Consider the following 24,632-nt stretch of genomic DNA (forward strand, 5'->3'; position numbering starts at 1 on the left):
ATGATGGGAATTGGAATATTTATTTATCAAACATTTTAAGCATGTGCCAATAATATACCACAAGAGCAAAATCAAAGGGCTAGAGAGATGGCTCAGCTGTTAAGAGCACAGGTTCAGTTTCCAGCACCCATATGGTGGCTCACAACCTTCTGTTACTCCAGTGCTAGAGGACCTGACGCCCACTTGTGGCCTGAGTAGGCACTACATGCACAATGCGCACAGACATATTTAGAAGCAAAACACCCATATTCATAAAATAAAGACACATACATCTTTAAAGAGCCAAATTAAAAGAAAGCAGCCACAGGAGCAACAACACCGTGAACTGAAAACCTACAGAAGCTCAGTGTGTTGAGTGGGAGACATGGATTCTTAAAGCTGTGCATTCTAGGTTGAGTTTTGATTCCGCCATCTTGGAAAAACTGGCTTAACTTCTCTGCTCGCTCATTTCCAAAATGGGAACTTTAGAACAGATGCTTCTTTACTGCTAGTGTGAGGTTTACATATAAAGAAATAGAGCAGAAGTTGCACAAAGTGGTCAACAAAGCCTCCTCATTATTGTTGTTGTGAGAGAGATATTCAGTGTGCCCCCAGCATACAACGTATGATGGAAGGGACCAATAGATGGTTTGCTACCAGTGACGATGTTTGAACTGAATCTAGAAAGAAGTGGAATGATGATAGCTACAATGTATGGAGTGTTGTGCACAGCCAGATGCTGATCTGAGAATATAAGACAGATAGTCTTTTATAATTCTCCCAAGAGTCCTCTGAAGCATGTGCTAATGCCATCTCCATTATTGCAGATGATGGACAAGAGGGACTTCACCCAGCAGAGAAGGGGACTTTGGGGAAGGCACTTTGCATAGTGCAATGAATGAAATGGATCAAAATGAAAGTGCAGCAGATTAATGGAGCCCAACGCACCCTGAGGCTGGAAGAGGGATGTGTGCACAGGGGATGTGGGATGAAGCTGGAGAGAGAGGCAGGGTGGATTATTGCTGTCATCTGGAAGATTCATCAAGCTCCCAGTTGAATATGGTTCAACACTGTCTCCTGCAAAGTTCCAGCCATCTCTTTCCCAGTGTTCTGATAAGAGGCAGACATCACAGGCTCTTCACTGGGATATGTGCTCTTCCTTTATTGAAGTACTTTGGAAGGTTTTCTGTAATAGCTGGAGAGACCAGTCCATAAAAAACTGGACCAACAGATAGATGCCTGACGACTACAGTCTCTTTTCACACTATGGAGCTGAAGTGACTTTTAAACCCACAGGTGAAACTTACATAAAAATGAGCTCATGTCTAGGCTCAGAAATACAAGCATCAAGGTGATTCATTCTGACTGTGTGACTTCCATCAGAGATGGCCTTCTTCCTAGGTCTTGTTCTGTGTCTTCCCCTCCCCCACTTGTTTTATCTAAAACAGGGAAGGAGGTTGTGGGCTCCTAGGAGGAAAGAAGGAGAACACAATACCCAATAGTCCCAGTTTGAGTTTTTAAATGGCTTTCTGCTCCCCCGCCACACACGGGCATCGCGTTTCCATTTCTTTGTATTCTTTGTCCTCAGTGGTAAGTTTGTGTTTCTCTGAAACACAGCCCATTTCCTCTCATGTATGGTGGGTCTCCCCATACCTGCTAACCACAAAGAACATAGGAGCTTGTGGCGCCCGTTCTTACCTAGACCATCAGTAACCACAGAGACGGAGACCCAATCCCTACTACAGAAGGAGTATTATAGGTACCTTTAGACCAATAGAAAAGTAAAGGGAATGGAGAATCACCAAGTATGACACCCGAAACCCAAATAACACCCAAACCCCTTTAGAGCTGGTGGTCTCTCCAGCTCTGAGGCCCTTTCTTTACTCCAGAAGTCGGTAAGGCTTGTTGATAAACGTTTCCACTTTGCACTGTGCTATTTTCCTGTCTTTCAATCCCTTAGCTGATGGGGGAAAGGGCCCATCTGCTAGGTCACACCAGGAAGAACTGACTTAATGTCCCCCCAACCCTCCTGGAAGATGTATAAAAAGCACCAAAAAGCATTGTTACCTAAGACACAGCCAAAGAATACAAAATGTAAGCGGATGCAAGCACTAAGCCAGTGGGGTGAAACACAAAGTCCAAATGGTTCTTTAGAACTCTAAAGGCAGCAGATGAGGTGGGAAGCACACTCGGAGAGCCCACACTGTTTGTGATCTAAGAATGGCAGGAGGCTCATCACTACGCCCCTCCCAGGGCTGTCTAGCTTGACACAAACTGGAATTACTTGGGAAGAAGGGGCCTCCGGAGGAATTGCCTCCGTCAGACTGGCCTGCAATGGTGTCTCTGTTTGGAGGTGTGGGTGTTTCTTAATTGCTAATCGATATGGGGGCATTCAGCCCATTGGAGGCAGTGCCATGCCTGGGCAGGTGGGCCTGGGATGTGTAAGAAGGTAGCCGAATAGGCCAGTAAGCAAACCTCCTCCATAGTCTCTGTTTCGGTGTCTGCTCCAGGTTCCTCCCTTGACTCCTGCCCTGGCTGGCTACCATTCATGATGGACTGTGACCCGTAAGTCAAGTTGCTTTTGATTAGTGTTTTAACGCAGCATCAGAAAGCAGACTAGGGTGCCTGCCCACCCCTACCCCACTCATAGCACCACTGGGACTCTTTACCAAGAGCATATGCTATTCAACAGAAATGGGGCTTTGGATTTGAGCATCAGCTTCCTGAATGCCCTTCTCGATTCTGTCTGTTTTTGAATGTTCTTTCTGGGGTTCATACATAAAGTCAGGAGTACTTCCGTGGTTTGCTCACTTTGATTGTCAAGGCCAGGACGTTGAGATGCCCCTTGGACTTGGAGAAGACATGGAGGGAGGGTAGATGTTGTATAGCTATTTCCTCTTAATTGAAATATCGCCTCCTAGAATGCAGAGGGAGGGTCAGTAGATCCTAGGAGCCAGTGAAACAGAAAGGACCTGGGAAGCTCAAGGAACCGAGGATGCTCAGCAGGCTCTGAAACACAAGGTTCTCCAGCCCCCTTTGACGGTCCTGAAAGCCGGAAGTACTTGCTGGAGAGAAGAGCCTTGGGTGGCGCTGGCCTACAAGTCGCACAGGGAGCTCCAGAGACACAGGTTCTGTGAGTTGTCACCCATGCTGGGGTGAGATTTTCAGTGATTCGGCGGCGGGCTGGCTATGAGTCTTCCGTGCTCCTCACTGGTTCACCAAGCTACATTTGAGTGGAATCAAATCGTCAGTGTGTCATCAGGTACCTCTTCCCCAGGAGAGGCCACACGGCAGTATGATAGGTAGTAACCTTTATGGCTTGGCTCTAGGCTAACTTTCCAAATCTACCTACTGCTTTTGAATAACCACTTTCCTCTCTGTGGCACTCCTCTCTTGGCTCCCTGTTCTCTGTCACACTGGGCTCCTTAGAACTTTCAATGTGATGAATCTGCCTCGCTCCAGATGAGTCCTGTCTTTAGGGTGTCTGGTCTCTGACCATATCGTCATATCTTAGTGTCAAACTCAAGACCTACACCCTCTCTAAAGCTTTGCTTGAATTCTTTATGTCTGTTCCTCTTATTAACAGAGGGACATTTCCTGTGATTCATCTGTGTTAAGTGAATTCATTGTAAATGTTCAACATGTGTTTGTTGAACGAATATATGTCTAGATTTTTATTATTGTGTATAACCCTGGAATCATTTTTCTCTAGAATACACCACTTTAAATCTGATTCTATATACTGTGTTAGTTATCCACAAGTTAGGATAGTTGTAAAGGGAGAGGGGAAAGAAGGATGATTGTCTTGCTATGGACATTGTTGTCACGTATAGTCTTAGTCTTTATAATAAAGTCAAATGCCAGATGAAGCATCATTATTTCTTTTTAACTGGTAATAACACAGAAGATCATGGAGGTTATATGTTGGCAGAAACTACACAGCACACTCATTATCCAGGAATAAGAACCAGATGTAGGAGAGCTGACTTATGGATGCCCATGGCAGGTAGGGGAGATAACATGAATTGGCTGCCCCTGAAATGACTCAGAATATAAAACAATTACCTGCACTTAGTGCTTCTATGAGCAGTAGGTGATTTGGAACTGCTGAGCCACTGGAGAATATCGGCCAAACTAAACAGGCTCTTGGTGTGGGAGCTGAGGGGGCTCATGCCAGGGTGGATCTCTTTCTCAATTATGCGTGAGACTGGCCCAAATCCAGAGCTTGACTCAGAGATGAGCCCAGATTATCCAAGAAGACTCTCCCTGGGAGAACTAGGAGACCAAGACATACTTGTGTTTTTAGTGTATATGAGTTTGTTGCCCTTGGAGGCTACAAGAGGACATCAGATTCCCTGAATCTGGGTTACAGGTGGTTGTAAGCTGCCATGTAGGTGGTGGGAACCAAGCATGGGTCCTCTGGAAGAGCAGTCAGTGCTCTTAACTGCTGAGCCATCTCTCCGCCCTCCTAATATGTATTTATCTTTTATTATCCATGTTGATAGCACTTGATGGGCAAGGATGCTCTTGGCTATTGTTATCTCACCGTTGTGCACAGCAGAGAACTTGTGTCCAGTGGTTTGATGAGTGGGAATTTTACACTGTGGAGGGTACAAGACTTCTGCAGGGACTGGAATCACTACAGACGTTGAGAGGGCTGGAGCTGATGACGGTGGGATGTAGGGACAGAGAAGGAGCAGGCATTGAGTGTCTCCTACATGATAATTTGTCTGTTGGTTTTGTCACACCTCCTTAAGTCTACCCTCATTCTAAGCCCCCTTCCCCCCTGTTTCAGTCCTTCTGGCCTTTGTCTCAAGACTGCTACACACTGAGAGATATAACAAGTCCAGAGACATGTAAGGTAATGGGAGCCAAGACCCAAGGTTGAGAAATGTATGATGAATTGTAATTGTCATTCTCCCCCCCCCCCCCCAAATTTGTGATTAATTTCTGGTAGTAACTGCAATGATTCATTTCGGAATGGCCCAGAGCTTATTGTGTAGACAAGGGTTACTTTGAACTTCTGATCCTCCTGACTCCACCTTGAAAATTCTGGGATTATAGGTCTATACCCAGGGATTAACACGTGCTAGAAGATCACCCACCAAGCTATATCCCTTATTCATTTTCTCTTGATCATACCAGCTGTAGGTATGAATGAAATTAACAATATGCATATACAACCCAAGACACTTCCCACTTCCAGTTAATTCTAGGTCTAGGATTATAGAAGAATGACTTTTTGATTGAGCAGCTCAAATAGAGGTTCACGCAGAGAACAGAAGGTACATGGAATTCCCTACCACCACACAGCTCAGTACTTGTCTGACCCAAAGTGGACTTAGCCTCCTTATCCCTTTCCCATTTACTCCTGGGCAGCTTGATGACCTGGTATTTATCTGGGGTGGTGTCTTCAGGAATGATCTAAATTGGAAAACTCTATTGGGATGGGCTGCTGGGGAAGTAGCTCTTTGTTTGGCTTCCTTGATTTGAATGTTGAACTTCCTTAGTCGTTGGTCAGGGGCAAAGGTCCTGCTGTAGCCTCATTCTTTCCTTATTAATGGGCACCCACTCTGGAACACACTAGGTAATAAGTTTATATTGTGAAAAAACATACATCAATTCACAAACAGTTGGGGGAAATAGTGTCTTAATGAACACTGTGTTGGATTTTTGTATGTACTGCATTCAATACTCACTATTGCTGCACAACAATAATTTTACTGTGCTGGGAAAGCCAAAGATGAGAGAATTTATTGTATTTACTAAAACTGCTTCCATAGCACATGAGGGAGTCAAGAGTTTGAGCCAAGCTTTGTGTTCAGGTGTGGTTCAGAATCCAAGGTCATTCTCCTCTATTGCTGCAGCCAACACACAGGTTAGCTTACAGATACATATGCTTTCCATGTGCTCGATAATATTCTGAATTGTATCCCTTATCAGTGCCCATAAAGCAATGTGAACAGAGCAGAATTCACTGCATCTACTTTAAAGCCATTCCTTTCACTTCCTTAACAGTCTACAGGCATCACTGTCTAACAGTCGAAAGGCCATCCTGAGTGTGTGTCAGTCTCAGCACCATTGGCATTTGGCGATGGATGCTTCTTTCTCATGCATTGTAGACTATTCAGAAGGATCTTTAGCCTCTGTTTCCTACATGTGAACTGTGTCTCTGTCTTCCTAGTCATGACGTGGTGTTTTGAACAGGAAAATGTTCAGCAGCTTCAGAAAGGGCTTCCATGGGAAATGCTGTCTCCCTGCTTCTCCTTAACCTTCCTGGTCCCAGCCTGTGCCAACTAAGTGAAGCTGAGGGAAGACATCTGGGATGGATACCTTCCCTGCTAGGCTCCACCCTAAGGTTATCCATGAGAGTAGAAGCTGGGAAGGAGCCAGCTTTTGTCTGAGGGACAATTGCTAATGTTGGTTTCACTCAAATGGAAATTAACTTGCAGACCTCCCTGATGAGCCAGGGAGATCTTCCAGTTTTAGGAGTCTCCCATTCCTGGCTTGCTAGGGCATGGTCTATTTTGTCATTTGCTTAAGAGACCTAATGCATGTCAAGTTGTCCATTCTGTTTTCTGTGTCCATGCTGAGGAAGTGTCAGCTCCTCTGAGAATTTAGTGCCAGGAAATTGATTATCTTCTGGGGGAAAGTAAGGAGGTCTCCCTCTCCCTCTCTCCTCCCTTCCATTTTGCAGTCCCGAGGCTTCACTCTAATGCCTTGAGCATGCTAGCTGACAGCGCCAGGCACTGAGACAATTTTTATTTTATGTGTATGTGAGCAAGCTTTTGGAGGTCAGAGATTGATGTCTGGTGTCCTCCTCTGTCTTCTCCATCTTACTTTTTGAGACAGGGTCTTTGAATCTGGCATTTACTAATTGCCTAGACTGGCGGCCTTGTGAGCTTCGGGAACCTGCCCATCTCTGGCACCCCTGCCCCCTCCCCCAGAGTCAGGTTTACAGACATGTGTGGCTATATGTGGCTTTCCCCAGGCCTTTTTGCATTTTTATTTTGAGGTAGAGTCTCATTAATTGCTCAGGCTGTCTTTGAACTCACTTTGTAGCCCAGGCAATCCTTGAATTTGTTGTGCTCCTGCCTCAGCTTCCTGAACAGTTGGGGTTGCAGGGCCTGTAGCACTAGGCCACAGGCTGTATTGTTGTCTCTTGAAGGCATATGAAGACTAAAATATTGGCGAAATTATTAAGGCCACTCCACATAGTTAAAAGGGAGGTTTATTTTGTGGGCTAACTCACAAGTGAAGGGATAGGTCACAGGGTCTGGGAAAGGTGTGGTGCAGTCCGGCGGTGTTCTCTGGAGAACTCTGCTCGGCCTACCTCCAGCGTCCAGGGTCCAGGGACTAAGAGAGCTGGCCCATCCGGATCTCGGGTCTTCAGGGCCCTTCCTCGGCCCCGCCTTGTAGGTGTGACAGTTACCGAAGCCTCAATGGGGGTTGGAACTTCCAGACCAAAGCTGGAATGGCTACCCACTACACTAAAATGCTTTTACATATCTTCAGTAAATAGGTTATTTTCTTCTTTTTCCACGCAAGGGAACTGAGGCACAGGCAGTACCTAGCCAACCCAGTCCTCAGGAATTTAAATTCTGGTCTTCCAGACTCTGAAGTCCAGGCCTTCTTCCCCACCTCACAGTGAGCTTCCCGTTTCCTATGGCAGGCCCTCTGAACGTCTCCATCTTGGCTTTGCTGCTGGTGAACTCTGGCTAATTGCGTGGCCTCGGGCAGCAATCATTGTCTTTATATTTCTTATTTAATTATTGCTTCTCTTTTGAGGCTAGATCACTTTTCATCGTTCTAGTTTTTGTTTGAAACACTTGCTGACTATATGTTTGGGGTTTTTATTGTAATCGACCCCTGATTCCCCAAAGTTTTGGAGTTTAGATTATAAATAGATGCCTGTTAATGTTATTGTATCACCAGCTCTTTATTTAGTTAATAAGGCTCCTCGCTGTGCTTGGATTTTACTTGGACATTTGCTTGCTGTGTGCTGCCTCATGTTATGTGTGCATGTCCACACAGCCAGAGGCCAGATTCAGGCGGGGCAGAGCCAATTCTTTTCTTCTCCTCTCCCACTGCCGTAGGCAATTGTCTGCTTGGCACTCCTGACTCCATTTCCTCAGCACATCTCTAGCCTTCCATTCCTCTCTCTTTCTTACAGCACCTGTATGGAGGCTAGAGGGCTTCTCAGGTCTAAAACTCAGGTCATTAGGCTTGGTGGCAATGGCCGTTACCCGCCAAGCCATCTCATTGGCCCCCTTTCCCGCCTTCTATATGCAGGTCAGGGCTTGTATGTTCCTCTTGATGGCTGCAATTATCTTCTGACTAATCTTGCTTTTCCTAGTCACCCTCTGACCAGTGCGATTTTCATAAGGTGATGGGTTTATTTACTGCTGATCAAACAAACTAATGTTTGACAGGTCAAGAGTAATCTTTTCAGTAGAATACACAGAACCATCTGGAACCTTGTCCCTGTATACCAGAGCTACTCAGCCTTTCAGTACTCTGCTACAAGTCCTCTGCCAGCATTAGGCTCTTCAGGGTACTTTTGCTTTCTGGAATGTCTTGCTTTCTCACTCCTGGTGTTTTCCTAAATCTTGTCTCCTCAGTCTGGATTGCAGCTCATGAGCCCTAAACTGGTCAATGGAAGTATTTTCATGTGTGACGCTTTCTTGAAGTCTTTCTGTCTAAATTGATTTCTGTAATCTGTTGGGCTCATCTGCATACAGTACCCATATCTGTTATTTGTATGCATAAGTGTTCATGTGTGTGTGCGTGAGTGTGGAGGGCAGAAGTCACTCTTGGATGTCTTTCCTCCATCACTTTCCACCTTGTATTTTTGAGGCAGGATCTCTTGTTGATCCCAGAGCTCACTGATTTGGGCAGACTATCTGGCTAGCCAGTCCCCGGGATCCTTCTGGATACTTTTGTTTCTATGCCTGATCCTTCCAGTGCTGGGATTATAGTCATGTGCCTTGGTACTCTGCTTTTCACAAGGATGCTGGGGATCAGGTACTTGTTCAGCAAGCACTTGACTGAGCCGTCGCCTCAGTCACTGTCTTTGCCTTGGGTCTCTCATTGGCATTGAACTTGTGACTAGGCTAGGCTTAGTACAAAGTAAACCCAGGAGTCAGTCTGTCTGTCTCGGTCTCCCCAGCTTTGGGATTGCCATGTGTGCCACCAGGCTCAGTTTTCTTTATTATTATTATTATTATTATTATTATTATTATTATTATTATTACATGGTTTCTGGGAGGCGGAATTCAAGTTCTCGTGCTTGCAAAGCAAGGACTTCACTGACTGAGTTATTTCCCAGGGCCCCCTGTATCTGTTATTGTGTTCATCCTACAAAAAACTACAGCTGGCCTTCGTTTATCTCTTTTCCCCATTAGTTTGTAGACACCTCATAGGTTGGGGGCAACCGGCACAGGAACTGTCAAGCAGTGGCCAGGAAGTCCCCAGGGCTTCTTTAATGTCTTCTGTACACTTGTCATTGCATTCACGGGTCTCATATAGTCCTGGCTCCTCTAGAAATCAATCACTAGATGATGCATCTTCCCGCTTCAGCCTCCGGAGTGCTAAGATGAAAAGTATGTGCCACACATACTTTCGTGTGGCCAAAACATGGAGGAGTTTTGTTACAGGCATAGAGAGGTACAAAATTATGTCATCTTCAGAAAAATGGATGGGACTGGAATCACCATGTTAAATTAATAAGTCTGCCTAAGGAAAATACCACATTTTTTCTCTTATGTGGGCTCCTTGTCTATTAGCCACCTACCTACCTATCTTATGTATCTGTCGATATTTGTGTGTGTCAAAGTCGAAGTGGGGCTTTCTGGGGGTGTGGGGGTCAGAGGGTAGGAGGACAAGCAAGAGGAATGAGTGAAAATGAGCAGAGTGCGTGGTGCACATGTATGAAAATGTCATAATGAAACCCATTGTTTCAATACGTTCTGACTAAAGACTAAGAACCAAATAGAACACATATAAGCAGTATTAGATGCTTACAGAGAGTAGAAGAAAATGGAATAATTTCTCAAGTGCACTAGAACATCTGGGACTTCCTAGCAGTGGTAATACTTACAGTCTAATACTGTATATGTTAAATGTAGTCCACTGCCCATCTGGAAAATAATCCTAAGAGGTCCAGAGGGTGAGTTGTGGCTTTTAGAGGGAGTCTGGCAAGGTCCTAAGAAGGATTCCCAACAGGTGGGCAAGAGGCTGGACAGAGCTCTCGTGCCAGGTAGAATATTAACACAGAAATCAAGAACCAGACTGAGCGTAGAGAAGGGAGAGCGGTGAGCTCATGTGGCCGATTGAAAGGTTAGTGGCTGGTCTGAGGTGTGCTGATCACCACAGACAGGGCCAGGCGCTACATTCCAGGGTGCCTCTCTTGTCTCTTTGTTGCCCTTCACCCCTACATGGCAGTGGACATCCAGAAGTCAGGCAAGTTGTGACTCAGTGTCTATGGGGATTGACTCCAGGACTCTTCAAGAGTACCAGAAGTTTTGAATGCTCAAGTCCATTATGTGACATGGAATTGTATTTGCACGTGGCCTGAATATCTTCAGTACTTCAAAGCCTCTCCTGTAATGCTCAGTATTAGAAATGTGTAAATAGTTACACCACATGAACTAGGGAAGAGGGACAAGGGAGAAAGTCCAGTAGAGATGCACTTTTTCCTGTTAATATTTTCTGTCCACACTCTGTTGAGTCTGGGCATGTGATACCCTCCACGTGCCGACTAGAATATTTAGGAGCCAGAAAAGGCAAAGTCTTCATTATCAGCTGCTAAGTATTGGGTGAATTTGGGAGCAGAACACTGTGACTTTATGCTTGTTTCCAGATGTGAGATTCCGCATGCTCACAGCCCCATTGAACAACCCTGTCAGTCCTGGGGTTCGGCCTCATCTCTGCACGGCCTTCAGGATGAGCTCTCTTGAGGGCAATGCTGGTCACCATGCAGCAGGTTGTTTTCCTGACATCCACATTCAAACGGAGCCAAGAATGACCTTTTAGTTCATGATCAACCCAAATTCCTTAATATTGCCCAACCTATTTTCTAGCCTAGAAAGGTTTGACAGAAGCCTCCGCTGATTGATCAGCACCTTTGATGTTTGAATAAGTGAGCCCAGTTCATCTAGCCAAACATCATTCTTAGCTCTGTGGGGTGAAGGTCCAGTGGGGACTCATGGACGCAGAGCCAACCACTGGAAAGCACTAGGCAGTGCACTGGCTCAAGCTCCTTTGTGGAATTTTGTCAGTTAGCATGTTGCAACTCTTGATTTTCCTTTTCCCTCCAAGGGGCTGATAACTATTTAAAAGAGTCCTTATAAACTTTAAATAGGCACAGGGCTCACTGATGATCTTGTTATGATGAAATTTGGATTCTGTTGTTCTATGCTGAGGCCCGATCATCTTCTTAATGGCCTGTCAGGTGATGGCAAGGGCTGGTCCGAGGGCATCACTTTGAGTGGCAAAGATTTAGTTCCTAAGTGACATTCACCAGCTAATCTCCCTTCACAAAGAGGGACAATCAAGCACACATATATTTGGACATGTTGGTAAAAATATTGACAAGAACATGAATTTGAGCAGTCTATGTGTGAGTGGTAGAATCTATTATTGAATGAGTTTTGACTTTAGAGAGATGAGAAAGATGCTTCAGTATTTTGGGTGGCATATCATTCGACCTATAATTCAACCAGAGTGGTGGGTGGTTTGAACTAGAAATGTCCTCTGTAGTCTTGGGCATTTCAACACTTGGTCCCCAGTTGGTGGTGCTGTTTGGGGAGGTTTAAGGTTCCTTGTTGAAGGAAGTATGTCACTAGGGGCAGGCTTTGAGGATTTAGAGTCTCACTCCACTTCTTGCTTGCTCTCTCCCTTCATACTTTCACTAGAAGGTGTGAGCTCTCAGCTTCCTGTTCCTGCTGCCGTGTCTCTCTGCCATGATGGACTCCAACCCTCTGGAACCATAAGCCCCCATAAATTCTTCCTTCCATAAGTTGTCTTGGTCATGATGTTTCATCACAGCAACAGAAAACTAACTAGTTATTTTTAATGAGCGGGCTTGTAGTTAGGCAGTTTAGAATGTCATTTAATTATCAGGTAGACCTAGGCTTCCATTGTATCTTTAGAATAAACATCCATAGAAGAGAAATAGAACATTCCAGGGCTGTGGAAAGCAGGAATAAAACATTGCAATGAGACAATGAAGAAAAGGAATGCACATAGTAGAGTTGTGATACACAGTACCAGAGGGAGAAAACTCAACAAAAACCCCCAGGCTCACTACCCCTGACATTTAGGTCTAAGCCAAAAGAGCAGGATTGAGGTCAGTCAACCTGAAGCCCCTGCATTCTGAAGGCAGGAGAGAAAGGCTAAAGTCAGTATGTGTGGCTTCCTCCACACAGGGAGTAATCTAAAGCAGATATTCTCTAAAGCAGATATTCTCCAAAGAACACTTCCAATGTCTACTGGCCTCTGGCCAGACGCTTCAAAGCTCCATTATCACTGGGCTGTGTTCTCTGCTGGAAACACTGGGTGATGCTCTGAGGAAGTGTCAGTTTTGGGTCACAGTTTCCTCTCATTCCTCTGTACAGAGCTGAGAGTGGCTGAGAGCCGCCTACATTCTGCCTGTTGGCTGGCTGCCTTGCCAGTTCTAACTGCCCAGTGGGAGTCTTCTTCAGTCCTCCCGTGAGTTGAATGCTCTCTGACAGGAAGCAGGGCTCGACACAGGCTCTGCTGGCTGATTGAGGATTTCTCTCTAGAAACATGGCTCTGCCCCACATCCCTTACCTTCTCCACAAAAAGAGTTCAGAGGGATTCCATACCCTTGAGGCTTTGCCCTCTCATGGCTACACTGGTCAATCATTAGTACCGGGCACCTATGTGGTAGAAAGCATTATGTATTAGCAAGCTTCGAGAGTCTTAAGTCTACTTGGAAGATATGAAGAGTTCACTGTTTGATTTTCCCATTGTAGTCTCAATGCATTGCTGAGAAGTGGTACTTGCTAATCGATCTGCACTGGGGAACTGAACTTATTCAAACCCAAGAACTCCTTCACTGGGAATATGAAGTGGTTTACAAGCTGACAGAGCATCAAGATGAGCCCTCTTCTGCCCAGGCCAGGGTCCTGACTCTGTATCCAGGCACCAAGCTGAGAGACATCAAGGGCGACTGGATTCCTGGTCTTCGGGAAGTATGGAGAGATTGATGTGAGCAATGGGAAACACAGTAAATTGTCCTTTTGTTTTTGGTAGTGATTTAGTCTGTTTTCTGAGCTCTGAGTAGAGAGAGAAGAGAGATAAAAGGCCACGGGATGCACATTGTGAGGAAACATAACTGAGGCAAATATTTATTCTACCCTAGGTTTAGAAATACTTTTGGTTAAAAAGGAGACATCCCTGGGTGGATTCAGTGTGCAAGCTACTGTAAATTCCTTATTAGAACCATGGGCTGTTTGGTAAGTATTCAGCAGAGTCAGTTTTAGAAAAATTAAAAAGTTTGTCCTTATTACCTGTGTTACTTCCCTATAGTTGTTAAGATATAAGAGGGGACATCTCAGGGTTATAGTGTTGTCTTAGTAGATCATTTTTATTGTTTGCATTTTGAAGTAAGAAGATAGTTTTTTTTTTTTTTTTTGGTTTTTCGAGACAGGGTTTCTCTGTGTAGCTTTGTGCCTTTCCTGGATCTTGCTCTATAGACCAGGCTGGCCTCGAACTCACAAAGATCTGCCTGCCTCTGCCTCCCAAGTACTGGGATTAAAGGTGTGTGCCACCACCGCCTGGCCAAGAAGATAGTTTTATGGAGGTATAATCAATATAAAGTGAGTTACACATCCTTAAAGTGTGTCATTTCCTGAAGTTTGGCATACATCTATTTATGAATCTATCACCACACGGATGTAGCCAGTACTTCCTGGGGTTCTCTCTGCCCTGTTGGGGTCCCTCCCTCCTTTCCTGAGTCTCCCACCACTGGGAAACCTTTGCCTACAGGTTAATTTTATGTTCTAGAGCTGTGTGTAGGTAGAATCCACATCCTCTGTTTTGACTGAAAATCATTTTATTAGGTTTACTCATGATGTAGACATATCAGTGTCTCTCCATCACTATCTCATGGTGAGGTTATCTGTCCAGCTCTTAGATGTTCACGTGGTTTCTAGCTTTTGGCCGTTACATTCTGCCATGAACATAGCAACTACACTGACCATTCTAGTCCAAGCTTTTGTAGGAACACATGGTCTCACTTCTTTTAGGTAAATGCCTAGAGTCAGAATAACCGTATTGAAGATGCTTTGCTTTTTAAGAAAATGAGGAATTGTTTTCCAAAGTGTTTGGACCATTTTATATCCTTGTTACCTCACAGATGTTTTCACTGATGCATGATACAGTCAGTCTTTTAAATTTGACCCATCTCAATATGCACATAGTGATATGTGTAGTGCTTTTGCCTTCACTGACCTTGACATCTTCACTGACCTTGACATCTTCACTGACCTTGACACCTTCACTGACCTTGACATCTTCACTGACCTTGACACCTTCACTGACCTTGACACCTTTACTGACCTTGACGTCTTCACTGACCTTGACATCTTCATGACGTTAAGGGTGTTTACACTCTCATTTGTCAACTGTATATTTTCTTTGGTGAGATGTCTATTCAAAGACTGTCCATTTTTAAAAAGCTAATTCAGGCATTTGCTTTCTTATTAAGCTTTAAGATTCTGTTTTGTATTTGGAACACAAGTCCTTTATGAGACACAGGTTTGTGTTTTTCATTGTCTAATCAATATTTTTCAAAAGTAGAAGGTTAAATTTTTGCTAGGTGATTTGAATTGGGAAATTGAACTTATTCAAACCCAAGTTATATTTTAACTTTTGTGAATCTTTCTTTGCTACTGTATCTAAGAGTTCTTTATCTGACTCAGGGTCACAGAGGTGACCTTTTGATTTTTTTTTTAAGATTTTTGCTAGTTTTTAGGTGGACATTTGGATCTGTGATCTGTTTGAGCTTTTCTGGTTTTGCTTTGTTTTTGAGACAGGGTCTCCATCTGGTACTGTGTATCTCAATTCTACACATGCATTCCTTTTCTTCACTATCCATAGTCTGTCCATGCCTCAACCTCTTGAATGTCAGGATAATTCATGTGAGATACCAGGCCCAGCTTTGAGCTGTTTTTGAAAACAGTAGAAGGTATGAATCCATATTTACTTTTGTTGCATATGAACATACAAGTCCTATGAATTGTTTTTGGTCTTTTGTTAAAAATCATTCACATACATATATGATCATTTATATGTATGTACATATATACATACATATACGTACCTAGATACGCACATACCACACATGTGTGCACTCACATATACACCACACACACATGCACACACCCCATACTCACATACACACACCCACATATATAACACACACCCACACATATAACACACACACACACACACACACACACAGAGCATGAGTACCAGCAGCCTCTCTGTTTCTATGGATGCTGGTACCCCACTCTCCTGACGGCAGCTTTAACAAAGATTCAAGTCAGAGAGCAATGCGCCTCCAGCTTTGTTCTTCTTTTTCAAAGTTGTTTCTGTTTCTAGATCCTTTGCATTTCCTGCTGCTGGACTTAGATTATTGGTTTTTGCAAAAGACCTTGCCAGGAATTTGATCCGGATTTTAGGGGACCTAGAGATCAACATGGGGAAACTCTACAATAACATTATGTCTTGAAGCCCATGAACACATTCTACACATTGTTCATATAAATTTGGTTGATTTTTTTTTCCTCTGCGATTTTTTGAGATTTCAGGTATGTATGAGATTTGCTCCTAACAAGGTCATGTTTTTGTTGCTTCTGGAAACAGCATTGAAAATGTTTCAGCAATGCTGTTATATAGACATTGAGTTAGTTGTAGACATGGGCCTGGTTTCCTGGAGTCTGGCTACGTCATCGTTCCTAGCAGCTTTCTGTATACCCATCCCTGGATTTCCTAACCAGACAATCATGCTGCTAGGACAGTCTTTAAGAGTAAAAAGGCTTCAAGAGTAATGTTCTTTTAAAAGCAGATTTTTGCTCCATGAGCATGTATTTTTAATGAAAGACATCCAGGGACAAGTTTCTGAGTGACAGAAGTTTTGTGAATATAGACGTGGAAACTTGGCCTTCTCTTTCCCTGCACGACAGTGGTCGGTCTCGCTTTCACTTGCTGGCTGTACATCCTACTTAGAACATCTCTGCAAACATACATCAAAGCCCTAGATAGGTGGCCAGGTGCTAGCACACATTTCAAAATAATTATGGCTTTCAATTCATTGAGAGTCAGTTATGACCTTTTAAAAACACTTTACAAAGCTTAATTTATAAAAGGAAGAAAATAGAAATGGAAAACCCAACTCCTACAATCATATTGTTGAATCTCTGTCTTTTTCACAGTCCCATATGCTTAAACATAGGAAAGAAAATTTTCCTTTCTGTTTTCCTTTTCCATTAGAGGAAGGGCTGGAGAGGGAGCCAAGGTGCATGGTGAAAGCTCATATGGAGCCTGCCCTTTTGGTCTGTTTATTTTTGCTGGCTCAGAGAATGGTGGTAATTGACAGGGAAAATTGCTGGCCTCCCATATGGTACAGGCAGAGGGGTCTGGATGCACTTACACCTCATTCCCTATCTCCTGCACAGAGGCACCGAGTTGGTCCCCACAGAATCTCACTGACTTGACTCAATGCTCTGCATTCTTCATCCCAGGCTCCCCTTTTCCATTCTTATCTTATAGCTTTTTCTCTTCCATTATCACTGTATCAATATGCCTGATGCATTAAGGGATGGTGCCACAGATAGCAAGCAGTGTGTGTGTGTGTGTGTGTGTGTGTGTGTGTGTGTGTGTGTGTGTGTGATTCCTAGAGAAACAGACAGATGAAACAACCTTCTATGTGTGTTCTCCAGGACACTTGAGGTTCACCAGGACACTTGATCATCACCTGCCTTCTCAGGACTGTTCAAAACGAAGGAAGACACTGAGTGGTCACGTGGAGGACTCGTTACCGTGTGTCAGCTCATCTACCATTTGCAGGGTAGGAGTAGTGGGATTAGTAGGCAGGACAAGATAACTCTGCCACCATTTAATTATTTAAACAAGTTGAAAACATATTACATTTATTTATATGTGTGTGTGCATGTGTATGGGCGTGTGTGCCATGGCATACTTGCACAGAGGTCAGAGGACAACTTGCAGGATTCAGTTCTGTCCTACTCTTTGGGATCAATAGATTAAACTCAGGTCATCAGTGTAAATGTGGCAAGTGCCTTTACCTGCTGAACCATCTTGCTGGCCCTTAAAAATACTTTTGAGTATCAGCTATGTACCAGCTTCCATGGAAACATTAAAAGTGTAACACTTTTGGATCTTTAATCAAGAAAGGTACAAAAAAGTCTCTTCCTTCTAGGTGCTTATTATCTGATGAAGATAAGAAAGAGGCTAAATAAGAGATAAATCATTTAGTCTTATATAAGAAGATGGAAATTATATGGATAAAAGAACTAGATCACTAGTCTAAGTAATGAGAGGAAGTGGAAGCTGGAGAGGAATCTGCAGATGGTGGAAAATGACTGACTTTACGTGTGGTTTGCAGAGCATACAGTGGTATCTAAACAGAAGCCTAAAGGAGGTGAGAGAGCCGTTCAAGCCAGCGTGAATGATTTCAACAGGGCGGTGCATGGTGTGACCGAGAAAGAGAAAGTGGTCTTGCTGCAGTCTACCTCTGCCTCTGGGAGACCCGAGAGTGGGAAAAACCCACCAGGGTCTGAAGTCATTAGATGTCTTTAAAGGTCCCACTTAGTCTTTCACATGGCTTTTGACAGTCCTTCCTGGGAATATACCAGCTCGTATGGGGGACCTCCCCACCCTGTGTTTTTCCTTTTAATGTTTAGTGCCCATCCCCCTTCCTCTCTGTCTTCACCCCTTCACCTTTCCTCCCTCCCTCCCTCCTACCCTCCCCCCTCCCTCTGTCTCTCCCTGTGTATTTTTGATGTAATATCTCATGTGTCATAGGCTGGTTCAGAACTCACCATATAACTGTGGATGGCCTTGAACTCCTAATCCTTCAGCCTCCATTGCTCATTATAGTGCTGGGCTAAAAGGTGTGTGCAGCAATGCCCAGATTTATGTGGTTCTGGGTGCTGAGGATTGAATTTAGGGTTTTGTACGTGTTAGGTGAACACTTTACCAACTCTATGTCCTCAGCCACTAGTTACTTCTTTAAAAATACCTGGGCAACAGGGAACAGCAAGAGCTTCATATATGAAAAGCAGCTTGTTCTCAGGATGGTGTTGGGGCTCTGTGGGGGATGGGCTGGTAGAGAGGCGTATGGGGACATACTGCTGCCTGGAGTGCTTCTGAGCATCTTTAATAATGGTAAATTTTGGTCTTTTGTCAAGATCCAAGTTCAGTGTATTTGATGGGTGAAGAGAAATAAAATGTAAGGGCCGACGAGACGGCTCACCAGCTAAAGGTGCTTGCCACCAAGTCTGGTGACCCAACTTTGATCCCTGGAATCCATACGTGTGTCTTCCCCTAGAAAGAAGAAGTTAAAATCAGAAAATGTAATGAAACTGCCAACCTCAAGTGGACCACGATGGAGGGCAGTCTACACCCAGACTTTTTGGGTATGCTTTCCTCTGATCTTCCCAAGAGGCTACTGTAAAGAAAACACTTTTTATTTAGTAAATAATCCCAAGTCTCAATGATGAGAAGGCAATTTCTTTCCCCTTTGACATCAATGGCAGGATCATTTCTTCCCCAAACCTGGGATAGCTACAGCATTCAAATTTCCTAGAGTGAGGGGTTGGCTTTGCTGGAGGTCACATGACTAGGGTATCAGCCTGTTCGGAGGGAGAGGCTCATAGCTCCAGGACTGCCTTACTGCATTTCTCAGTATCAATATGGTGCATATGGCAATTGTATCTTTTTACAAAAATTTGGTGATGTGCTGTCTTCAGGGGATTATGTGGGAATTTGTTTAGTATTAGAGTCATGGTTTGGGTCAGATAATGGTAAAAAAGGAAACAGTCGTGAAATGATTTCAGGTGAGAACTTAATTCTCTACATCTAATGGCTGCTTCTAAATGTACAAGGATGCTGTGTTGTTTCCTAAGGGACCACAGATGGGTAAGGCTTAAAATGGTGGCTCCTTTGTGTAAGATAGGAAGCAGGAAGTGAAGAAGCATGGAGGGGCTGTTCAGATGTACCAGCTTTGGCAGAGATGGGTGTCTCAGAAGGATGCAAAAGACAGTGTCTGCCAGCTGTGGGAGCAAGTTAGCTCAATTAGTAACGAAGCTCAGATTCTTTGGGTTTTGTGTCTCATGAAACAGGTTGAAATTTTGAATTATGGTAAATAAAACCAACATGTGAGACAAGGAACAACTTGCCCCTAGGTCCACTGAAGTTGTGCCATGGGATTAAAATGGGCGGGTGCGATGGCTCCCGTGGGTGACAGTGATTGCCACCAAGTCTGACTTTGCTCCCTGCAACTCACTGTGGAAGGAGAGAACTGATTCCTGAAAGTTGTCCTCTAGGATCCATATATACCATAATGTGCATGTGCAAGCACACACACACACACACACACACACACACACACACACACACACACACGCAAACATGCATGCACATACACACACTCTCTCTCACACACATACACACACACTCATACATGCACGACATGGTTTGACAGTGTTGGGATTATTTACACCTCAGACACGGGCGAATGATTCGCATCAGTATCAGCATAACATTGACCTACTACCCTTTTAACTCCGGATAGAAGGAAAATATAAAATATCTTTCTCTTATGGATGCACAAGGAACAATAATGGAACACCGCCCAAAGATTTGGTTGTTTTGGTAGCTGCTAAATGTTTCTCAGAAAATAGGAAAAACATGAGGTCAAAGGTATTCAAGAGACATTCCAGTGTTTCCTAGGTCTCCTTTTCTCATGTTTATTTACATACATGATAAAAGAATGACGTTGTTATTATTAAATTAATTCATTAAAATAAATGATTATTTTTGATGTTGGGGAACCCTGAATCTTTAAGACAGGTCACAACATATAAATGACTCCCAAGTCTCTGAATTAAAGTTTAGTTCCTTTATCAATAAAATTAGAGACACCCCCTCTATGATTTCACATGTGAAATATCTTTGTGGTTTGAATGACTCCATGATGGCTGCCATACTTATTTCTACACAAAGTCCTTCAGTATGCAGTAATAGTATTACTAGACTTATGGGGTTATTAAGGGCTAGTTAATTTTTTTCCTAAAGTAATCAAGTCTTCCTTTTATTTATTCCCTTTTCAAAAAACCGGATATTATGGTCTTATACAACAGCCAAACGTTTGATTGACCCAGCCCTTCCCTTCTTGAATGGCTGCAGAGGAGGTCTGTCAGGTCCCAAGTGAGCAATTGTTTAGCATGAAGATTTGAACCGTGCAAACAGTGCAGGCTTATTCTGCTGCTGAATGCCGCCCTGTGTAATGGAGGACACGGAAGTATAAATACACAGTTTACAGAGTGAAAAAGACAAAGAGGGGAACCCTTCTGCATCCATTTCCCCCTTGCCCCACCCTGTCCCTTTCTCACACTGAGCTTCCTTTCTTCTCCGACCTTTTTGGAGTATAAGTTGCTGATAACGCCCTGAATGGAGTAGCCCTTTAGAGAGCATTCCCTCTAGCTATCAAAGCTGTATCACTGACTTGACCCATTCAGAGGTTTTTGACTTCCTCTCTTATCTTTGGAGCTTCTTGGCTGTTCGTGGCCCACACCCACGTCTAGCTCTAAGCACGTATTCACCACCATAATGAGGGCTTCCACTCTGCTTGTGGCTCAGCTGGCTGTTGATTCCCATGTCGCATCCTCATTCTCCAGATCATGGTATTGACTCTTCTTCCACTTACTTTGGATCCGGTAGGGACAATTAGTATTGCTGCACCCTTACAGTGATTTCATTTGTGTTTATTCTGCATTGGAACTGATGATAAACTTTTTTGTCTTTCCCCGTACAGTCCTGCCAAGCTTTAGTTTCTTCTCTTGTGAAAAGGAGAAGAGGGGGCACTAGTACTTTTCTCTCAGAATTGAGTGGGTGAAGCAAAAAGACGTACGCTATGTGTAACTCAGTGCCCTGAGCTTTGTAGGCGTGCAACAGATATTAACTTCCACCTCTTGCACTGCCCTTCTCTTCAATACCAAAGACAAAATTTGTTCCCAAGGAAGCAGTCAGCAGATATGGGGTGAATGGTAATATGCATAGGGGCTAATCTTCCCTGACTTGGGTATTTATTTTTCTTTTGGAGGATTTCTATTAGTCGTCTTAAATCTGCAATATGAAATAACTTACTGAAGAATAAATTTGAGATAAAGAAATTTGGGATATGGAAGTGAAATTTGTGATGAACACGATGAGAAAGCAGTTATCCCTTCCCCGTGTGTGTGTGTGTGTGTGTGTGTGTGTGTGTATGTGTGTGTGTGTGTGTGTGTGTGTGTGTATGTGTAGAGGGGATCTGACTGCTTAGAAACACATTCCATCCTGATCTTTCATGCTGTAAGTTTCACAGGGCAGGCTCCCACAGGTGGAGGGGTATGTTTTCTCAGACTTCCATGCACCCACTTCTGGGACTCGGTCCGTCATAAAAGGCTCATTGTCTGCATGCGCAAGCCACATTCTCCAACAAGCGATGGATCAAAGGTAAACGCACCGCCTTGTCTCCACAGACCACTCTTTTTGCCTCTTTGTTGGATCTGAAACTGGGTGTTCTCCTAAACTGTCTGTAATAGCTCCTGAAGTCCTCTTTTGTACATTCTAAAATGACAGCAGTTAAGTAACATCCTTTCTCTGCTCTACCTTTAGAAGTCCCCTTTCGTATGAATTAACAAGCGTTCTGGAGTAAATAGAGGGTGTCATTATGGTTTCTATGATTCAAAGCACCCCACATTATCTCTTGCTTCCTTGAAGATGAATCTTTTTCATTTCTTGTTTTTTTTTGTTTTGTTTTGAAAATACCAGCTTGTTTAAAAAAAAACACTTTTGAGGCATTTCTAGCAAATTGACCTATTAGGATCATAATTGTTATGTTTTCATCTCAATTTTTATTTTACTTGCAAATTCTTTTCCCTTTTAATATTATTGTTATTTTAAAGTTCATACTTCCTCTTTACTAAGTGACAAGATTTCCTTCTGGAACATGGTTGGAGACCAAAGTTGTCAACTTGTGAGTGATTATAAAATGCTTGCATGGGTTCTTTTATTCTTTTCCCTTGGTCCTGACTCTGAACCTCTGCAAAGGGTCACAGAGAAGAGAGAATGGGAAAGGGGTGATGAATAAATGAAAGGGGTAAGCTTGGCAGCCAAACAGGCTTGTGACTGGGAGTTGGAAGAGTGGGGTGTTCCCCATGCCAAGCTGAGTTTTCATAGCCCAGTGAGCCTGGGGACGATTGATCATCTTCATGTGACACCAGTGGGAACGAGCAGACGTCATTGTTGGAGAGAGAGGTTGTTGAGCCTAGAGAGGCATCCATGCCAAGAGACAGGCTGTGGTCAGCACATTTTGATGGAGAAAAAGATTTCCCATGAGCCAGTGACTCAGGGCATCCATGTTAGGGTGAAGGAGAGAACACAGGGGGCTTTCCTGAGTCCTAGTAGGGTTCATCCACAGGCATTCTCAAAGCAGAGGTTGGAGAAACCTTATCATGAACTCTAGAACTCAAAGTGGCTTTTCACTGCCTGCTGACTTTTCCTCCAGAACCAGGGTTGTGTTCACTGCTCATGAGATATAGGCACTTAGACAATGAGAAATCTAGACAGTGCCAATTCTATGAACTCATGACCTAAAGTATGTAGTTGGTTTTCAGATTTCACTTTACTGGTCACAATAAAATAAGAATGAAGTCCCAGGGTCAGATTAATTAGTAGCGAATTAAACATGAATACATTTGAACAATTTGGGATCTCTGACACTGGATTTGATGATGGAAATATGTGAAATGAAATAAATGTGGTCGTTGGTCTGCTTATGGGGGAACACATGGTCTGGAGAAGCAGAGGTTTAAGTGGACAAAGTGAATTCTCAAACAAATCAAGAATTAAGGGATGTGGGGACAGTGAGGACAGAGAAATGGATTTTCCTTGTGCTATGAGGATAGGCAGGTTTTTTGCCATAGGAGAAAAGGAAATAGAAATGCTCGCTGTTCTTCAAAACTGAATGGAGTTTGAAAGTCATCATTAGAGTTTGTGACTGAGTTGTCTCACCCTAAGCAGAGAACATGGAACATATCAGTATGAACGTCGGCTACTGTGAGCACATATGATTTCATTATCTCAAGTAATCATATAAAACCTGAATAAGCATGTTGGAAGAAGACAGGTGCCCACAAAGGCACTTCCTACAATATGAAGTGTGGTTGAACTGGGTTACTACAGGGCCTAGAAATGGTAGACAAGCTTAGCTAGGTGACCTATAGGCAAGCAGCAGAGGCGAATGTTCCTTATGACTGGAGTTGTTTGTGCCTAAGAGAACAAAGAAAAGATTTTTATTTTTCAGACACCTCTTATCAGCCATGGAGTTGGAAGTATCCTGATAAGTCTGACATCCGTTGAAAGACATGCTCCCATGGGAAAGAAAAGAAAAAAAAAAAAACACCCCTGAGCACTCTGTCATTTTATTTGCTCTGAGAGCCTTATTGATAGACTGTACAATTCCTGGAAGCTTCACGACAGCCTGGGTTGATTCTGAAGATGGGGTTGAGAGCTAAAATTCCAGTGTGCTAAGTTACTAGTGTTCTTCACTGTGAAAGGAGTGGTCAGGACGTGTGCTGAATGGATGATGGTGTGAAGGAGCAGTATCTTATGAACTGTGACAGTTACCACAGCGTTGTCTGAAAGTGGCTTGCACATTGTAATATAAACATTAAACAAAGCTTATTGTAATTCCATATCTCCTAAGTAGCCACTGAGAATGGACACGGACTTTCCAAATGCTGCTTTGCTTTCATGATTGGAAAAGACACGGCAATTCCTTATAAATATGGAAGCCAGGGCATAATTCTACAATGGAAATGTTGGGTAGAAGGGAGGAAAAGGATCCTTTACTGAGTGAACTTACTTAAAATGGCAGCTGGAGAGCATCACTTTTTATTGCCCAGGAAGGAGAGACATCAGTATATCAATGGTAATTGAGTCATAACTGGAAGTAAGGAGGAGACTGGACTAAGGTTGGACTAAGCTTAGAACTCGGGGGAAAGACCCATGATGCTCAATTTTAATTGTCAGTTTGACAGTGAGTTTCAGTGAGGGACTGTTTAGATGAAGTTGGCTTATGGGCATGTCTAGGGGGGATTGTCTTAATTGCCCTGACTGACGTGGGGACACCCATCCTGAAAGTGGGCGGTACCATTCCCTGTTTTGGGACCATGGACTGTATAAGAGTGCAGAAAGCTGAGCACTGAGCAGTCATTTCTCTCTGTGGTGTGACTGTGGTGTGACCAGCTGCTTCAAGCATCTGCCATTATGACAGCCTATAACCTAACATTGTGAGCTGCAATAAATGCCCTTTTCCTCAAGTTGTTTTTGTGTCA

At 43.6% G+C, this 24,632-nt stretch overlaps 1 long non-coding RNA gene across 4 annotated transcripts in view; it reads left to right on the forward strand.

The window, feature by feature from the left end:
* LOC128110126 (uncharacterized) overlaps positions 1 to 24,632 on the forward strand; it is a 135,688-nt gene that overhangs the window by 108,192 nt on the left and 2,864 nt on the right. For 3 of the 4 annotated variants that reach the window (XR_008218054.1, XR_008218051.1, XR_008218053.1), the window contains exons 3-4: positions 12,978 to 13,212; positions 16,950 to 17,077. This is a non-coding gene — a long non-coding RNA (uncharacterized LOC128110126). Of the gene's footprint in view, positions 1 to 12,977; positions 13,213 to 13,366; positions 13,461 to 16,949; positions 17,078 to 24,632 lie in introns of all 4 variants that reach the window. The other variant, XR_008218052.1, reaches the window with a different exon arrangement.

Source organism: Peromyscus californicus, unplaced genomic scaffold (assembly GCF_007827085.1).
Source record: "Peromyscus californicus insignis strain IS unplaced genomic scaffold, ASM782708v3 Scaffold_14__1_contigs__length_90479793_seg_2, whole genome shotgun sequence".
Taxonomy (NCBI): Eukaryota; Metazoa; Chordata; class Mammalia; order Rodentia; family Cricetidae; genus Peromyscus; species Peromyscus californicus.